This window comes from Pinus tabuliformis, chromosome 3_1, assembly GCF_031772625.1.
Source record: "Pinus tabuliformis cultivar Carrire ecotype Pingquan chromosome 3_1, CPIR1, whole genome shotgun sequence".
Classification (NCBI taxonomy): Eukaryota; Viridiplantae; Streptophyta; class Pinopsida; order Pinales; family Pinaceae; genus Pinus; species Pinus tabuliformis.
The window spans coordinates 738,144,751-738,151,895 of NC_142301.1; positions in this window are offsets into that span (position 1 = coordinate 738,144,751).

Here is a 7,145-nt window from a genome sequence, read left to right on the forward strand (position 1 = left end):
TGAATTATTGGTCATGTCGGCCCAAATAAAAATTTAAAAAAAAAAAAAAAAAAAAGAATAAATTAAATAACTATACAAAACAATTAAATATTGTCTGCTTATAAAAAAAATTGCATGTGAGTAAATTGGATCCCTCTTCAGATAGATATATGTAAGACTTGTCGACTACACTCGAGCTTATTGTCAAACTGGAAAACAAACCTCAAGTCGGCCTCTGCCCAGAGATTGAAGTGAAAATAAGAACTCGCTTTCGAATTTCCATCCAAGTTTTCCCTAATAGACATCTAACCATTGTGGAACACGACGTCACCAACCTCTCATTGGCTCCCTCCACACCTTTCCCAAGGTCATATGGCAATTCAAAACCTAGTGGCATGTGTAAACCATAATCTCTAGATGTGGATTCCAAATCCTGAGGCGAGAATTCTTGGAAAGCTTCTAGCCACCAAGTTCTCGACATCAGGGGTAGGAGCATCGACATAAATGAGAGGAACCACCACTATCTGCATCCGGGATTTTATCTCCATCGGGAATTTATCGAATTTAATCTTTCAAAAACAAAGAAATATTGAAGAATGAATACCTGCTCTAGTGGGTTTGGAGGCCATAGGGATTCTCAAGGCCAAACCTCTCGCCAAAACGTTCATGAACGGTCATGGATCTGTTTGTACCAAAAAATAATAATCTCACAACATCATCATGAATGCACATGGTCCGGAGGCTTTGTGGAATCAACTCTTGTAGATATCCACATATATATAGGCCAGAATAGTTTTCCAGACTAGGTTGTTCAAACCTCCCAATTATGACGTGGTCTACGGAAAAGAGGACAGGTTGTAGACCCGTAGAGATTTACTAGCACTTATGTGTCAAGCACGCTACTAGGTTTCTTTGTGATACAAAAAAAATGTAATCCTCCTTCCTCCTCCTATTAAATACCAGTTATGATGTAGGAGCATTTAGCTCAAGGAAAAATCATTGTATTTTAGTAGACATAGGGGGTCTTGTGTTTCAAGGAAGTTGGTTTCCTAATTATTGAATTGATGTAATTATTAGGATTTTTGAGTGATTTTAATGAGAGAAGCTAAGATAGGATTTAATTGAATATACTGAGGCATATTTGTAAATATTCTCGAATGTAAGAGAATATGAGAGATTTAGAGCAGTTGGGAGAACTGAGGGATTGAGAATTGATTGTAAAATCCAGATTAGGAGTTAGTTCATGATTTTGTGGATTTGGGAGAATCCTTAGAGATGAGGAAGAGACTTTAGGATTTTGTTGAGAAGCTTATGGATCTAAACCAGGGATTGGTTTTACAATTCCTTTTTGTATAAATGTATGCCAAAAAGGCATAGACAGAGGTTAGAGTTAGGGAGTTAGATAATTAGATATATAGATGTAATTATAAGCCTATGGGCAGATGATGATCAAAGGCCATTAATTAGAAGATCAGGCAGAGGAGAGATAGAGAGTCTCATCATGTAATTGTTTGTTAATATATATATATATATATATATATATATATATATATATATATATATATATATATATATATGCACAGAGGTTTAATTCCAAACTGTATAAGTGTGTTTTTGAATATTCAATGGTGAATGATGATTGAATCAGAGTATTCTAGATAACATATGTGTGCAGGCGGAGATGGAGTGCGCAGTGAAATAGCAGAAGGTCCAGAACCTTGAAGAAACCTAAACCACAAAAGAAACACTAAGAAACCACAGAAATGCTGAAGAAATAGTGTAAACATAAGCAAAGAGAAGAGCAGGAAGGTGAAGTGTTGTTGCGTAGGAGCCGTTGGATCTTGGAGATCAATGGACGAGATGAAGGATACAAGCAACCAGGATTAAATTGCGCAGCGTAAAGTCAAAGAATTGAAGGACGGAGATCAATTTAAGAGTTAGCATATGAAGAATCTGGAGGAGTCGTCACAACCGTCGATGGTATAACATCTACGATCATCGGGCATTAAAAAGATCGAGAGCTAATCAAAGAAGAAAAGCGGGTTTACAAGCGAGAGCGGATTTTCGGGTGGCCTCAAAACCATAAGTGGTATTGAAGGGTAGTTGGCTGATTCCACTAACCGTTCGACATGTAGCAGCCGAGGTGAGAGGAAACCACTTTATCGGGCGGTTAATCCTCGTATAAGTTGTTCGGCCGATATCATTGTGAAGCGTTGGATCAAATGAGGTGAAGATCTACGACACAAGATCAATGATTGGTTTCGTTGATTGGATGTAACGTCAACCGTCAGATTAAACAATGAGATTTACGGCGGAGAATTGATCCGATAAAAGTAACATCGGTAACTGTGCAAAGGCCGAGGATTGGCGGAAAAGGTATGAGTTATGTGAGTTTATGTGATAGAGAAGTTTACGGTTAAGTTCGATATAACCAAAGTACAAGTGTGGAATTTGGTTTATATGTGGGGACATAAAGTTTAAGAAAGGTTTATGAAGGTGATTAAGTTCTGGTGAAAAAGTTAACAAGGGTTTAGACTTTGGGTTAGTTTATTAATATGTTTCCGCATGGGTTCTAATGAAAGGGGCCTAACCATCACCATTAATGAAGATATGACCTGGTAGGTCATATTAATTCCTAGGGAAAATGGTTTATTGCATAAGTTTATGCAAACTATGGACATAAACAAGGGTAACCCTGCGTCAGAGTGGTATCAGAGCAGAACAAAGAAATCATGTGTGAAAGTTTCTTTGAATGAATTTAGAACAGAGACATGTGGAAAGATGTGTACGCAGGCAAGGGAGATCAGATTCTAATCTGACAATTAAGCGACCAGGGTAAGCTAAGAGATTGGTAAGAGGAATACTAATCTTGATATTCTTGCATTTTGATAGAACGTTTAGATTTTGAAAAAAGTAGAGTAAGTGATTTATGGCCAATGAATCTGTATAATTGGAATTGTAAAATGTTTGAAATTGAAATTGGAGAAGAACAGTGAAGTTCTTAGAGGCAGGTGAGTAAGAATTAAAGAGAGATTGCAGGAACATAAAAAAATCCACAGCGATGTTTTGAAGAATGGAGATTCACTCGAATGTGAAGAGTGAATGGAAACTGCTTGTGAAATCATGCAGGTATTGTTTTATTTAACTCTGATTTGGGTTTTGCTGGATAAAGAAATAGATTGAAGATTGATAGTTGTAGCTAATGAAGTATCTCAGCAAAAGAAGATCAAGTCTTAAGAAGCAGTAATGGAAGAAACTGATAAGGATTTCTGAGTGGAAGAAAACTCAGCAAAGGAGAAATTGTTGCCAATAGTTAAGCTTTGCCAAGATGAAGCTGGAAGATTGGAAGAAAGAATCAGATTCTAAATCTGATTGACAGTAACTGAATGTTGAAAATTTGTGTAACCGATTTGCAAGAGTGGTGAGATCCTGAAGGTAGGTAAAGGTATGCAAATTTGTCTAATGATTAGCAGATATTGAATGAGTGAAATTTTAGAGCAGGATTACAGTAGTTAAACTGTAAGAGGGACTTTGTAAGTTCTTGAAGTAACAAAGCTTGAAGATACAACTGAAGGCTAGTGAAAAGAACAGTCCATTCAAAAGTGCAGGTGAATGGGAGGACAAGATTAGACAGAGATCTTAAAGGTGAGATGATATGTTCTTATTTTAATTTGATTTGAAGATTGGAGAGTTGTGGTCTTTATATTGATGCACAAGTAGCAACAGATGAAGGTGAGACGATTGCAATAGCCTAAGAGCAAGGAGTGCCCAAGAGAAGCTCAGAACAACTTCCAACTACGGTTGGGTAGAAGTTGTGAGGCAGCTTCACAGTTGCGATTGTGGGTAGAGTTGTTTTAGAGATAACAATTCCAGCAAAAGAAATGTTGGGTAGAATTGTTAGTCAGCAAGAGGTTCAAGGAAGAACCAGAGAAATGCCAATAGATTGAGCTCAAAGGAGAGAAGCCTAGTAAGGCATAGAAAGCAAGGAGGAGACTTGTTATTGTAGAGGTATTGTTGTAGCTCACAAAGGTAATTCCATAGAGGATGTGATAGAATTGCTAAGGGAATGAAGGACATTGGTAAAAGTTTCTAAGTAAAAGCAGAAATGTGGCAGAACCTTGAGGAATTCCAACAAAGATTGTATGAAGAGGACAGTTGTGTTTTTGGAAAGTACATATGAGTTGAAGCCTAGAAGGAGCAAAGAGAATTTCTCAAGGAGGTTCCAGAGAAGAGAACCAATTGCTTGCCAACAGACCAAGTACAAAGGAGAGCTTGGTGAGGTAAGTGGTAACAGGGCAGATTTTCTGTTGTAGAGGCTTTAGTGCAACTCATAGTGAGTGAGTGAGGAACTCATAGAGATAAAGAGGATGATGACTAGTAACAGTCATAGCAGAGGTTCTGAAAGAGATCACAACAGAGGACAAAATAAGAAGGATGCCAAGGCAAATGGCATGAGAATGAATGACAAATAATATGATAAAGAAATGGCGGAGATAATAGTTCAGTTTAAAGTATTAATGGAAATGTTGTAGAGAAATGAGATGGACTAGAAATATGGTTATGTCATGAGAAAGAAAGTGAAGTGGCAGATGCTACAAAAGAAGAGGAATCAGCACGTGAATATGCAGTTAATAAAGGAAGTAAGGGAACTTGAACATATTATAGATGTCAAATTGAAGACAGAGAAGCTCGAAGGAGTTGAGCTATAGCAAAAGGAAGATGCTGAAGAAGATGTTGAAGTTTCAATATGTGAACCAGAACATGGACCATTACTTTTTGAAAGTGATGAAGCGCCAGAGGAGTTGGATCACATGAATGCTTCAAATCAACCAGATGACTTGATGACTGAAGCATCAAATGAGACCAGAAGGTCTTGTATTTTTAAAATTAATGATTTGTGTATGATTGCAAGTTTGGAAGAAGATAGGCAGTCTTTTAAAGCTATAAAAAATGTAGAAGAAAACCTTCCAGAAGATGAAAGTTTTGAAGCAGAATATGAAAAGGAGACTGGAAAGGAATCAGTTCGCTACAGTGGACAAGTGCTAAAAGATATCATTGAAACAAATGATGAGAAGGAGAGACTAGCTGACAGTCCCAAGAGTTCTTTGAGTTTGAATCAACATACTGATATGCTGAAAGAAGAAGAGAGGTCAAAGAAACATATTGAAGTGTTTCCAAAGGAAGAAGAGGTACAGGAGCCTTATATTTTTGATTATGGTGATTGTCTTATAATTGAAGGTTTTGTTGCAGAAACTAGAACATATTTGGCACAAGTGGACAACGAAATTGAAAGAAGAGGAAGGACATCTATTGAAGGATGTTAAGAAAGATTCAACAGAGGAAGAAGGACCATGTGATGATGGGTTAATCACAAATGAGGAAATAGGAGATTTTGTAAAATTTCCAAAGTTTACTCCAAGTAAAATCATTGAGTTATATAGAGAATTAGATTTTCAAAGGAGGAAGTTAGAAGAGCAGAGGATAAGCGTCCAGGATAAATTGCTGAAGAAGGATGACAAAGAAGTTATCATAAATAATAATCAAGAAGAAGTTGACAGGTGCAGAAAACAAAAGCAGGAAATTGTTTTGGAAGACAATATAGCAGCAGCAGAAAAGGTGAAAAATAACAGTAAAGATGAAGGTAAGGATGAAATGGAGGCGATCAGAATAAGTGAAGAACAAGAAAAAGGGAGATTTCATCAATCAAGAGACGGAAACAGTCAGCAAACTGAGGATATACTAGATAGAGAAATTGAATTGATAAGAAGTTTAATGATGAAAGTGTCTCAGAAGAAGACAACCAGAAGAAAAGAGAGGAGTAACAACAAGAGGAAGATAGTAGCAAACTATGAAAGTAGGGCAAGTGGAGCATTGCAACATAAGGTATGGAGACCTGGAGAACAATTGTAGACAACAACAGCAATAGAACAATGGACAAGCAAAGACATGTTACAAAATAAAGTCTGGGATCCAGGAGGAATCAATTATCTAGACTTATGACCAGGAGGTCATACATTTTCTTACTTGGGGAGTCTAACGCAGGAGCATTCAGGTCAAGGAAAAATCATTGTATTTTAGTAGACATAGGGGATCTTGTGTTTCAAGGAAGTTGGTTTCCTAAGTATTGAATTGATGTAATTATTAGGAGCTTTAAGTGATTTTAATGAGAGAATCTAGAATAGGATTTAATTGAATATAGTGAGGCATATTTGTAAATATTCTCGAATGTAGGAGAATATGAGAGATTTAGGGTAGTTGAGATAACTGAGGGATTGAGAATTGGTTATAAAATCCAGATTAGGAGTTAGTTCATGATTTTGTGGATTTGAGAGAATCTTTAGGGATGATAAAGATATTTTAGGATTTTGTTGAGAAGCTTATGAATCTAAACTAGGAATTGGTCTTAGAATCCCTTTTGTATAAATGTAAGCCAAAAAGTCATAGACAGAGGTTAGAGTTAGGGAGTTAGATAATTAGATAGATAGATGTAATTGTAAGCCTATGGGTAGATGATGATCAAAGGCCATTATTTAGAAGATCAGGCCGAGGAGAGACAATGAGTCTCATCATGTAATTGTTTGTTGCTATATATATATATATATATATATATATATATATATATATATACAGATGTTTAATTCCAAACTGTATAAGTGTGTTGTTGAATATCGAATGGTGAATGATGAGTGAATCTGAGTATTCTGGATAACATATGTGTGCAGGCAGAGATGGAGTGCTTAGTGAAACAGCAGAAGGTCCAGAACCTTGAAGAAACCTGAACCACAGAAGAAACACTGAGAAACCATAGAAACACTAAAGAAATAACGTAAACATAAGCAAATAGAAGATCGGGAAGGTGGAGAGTTGTTGCGTAGGAGCCGTTGGATTTTGGAGATCAACAAACGAGATGAAGGAGACAAGTGTCCAGGATTAAATTGTGCAGCGTAAAGTCAAAGAATTGAACGACGTAGATTAATTTAAGAGTTAACGGATGAGGAATCTAGAGGAGCTGTCACAGCCATCGATGGTATGACATCTATGGTCATCGGAAATTAAATAGATCAGGAGTTAATCAAAGAAGGAAAGTGGGTTTACAAGTGAGAGCGGATTTTCGGGCGGCCTCAAAACCATAAGTGGTATTGAAGGGTAGTTGGCCGATTCCACTA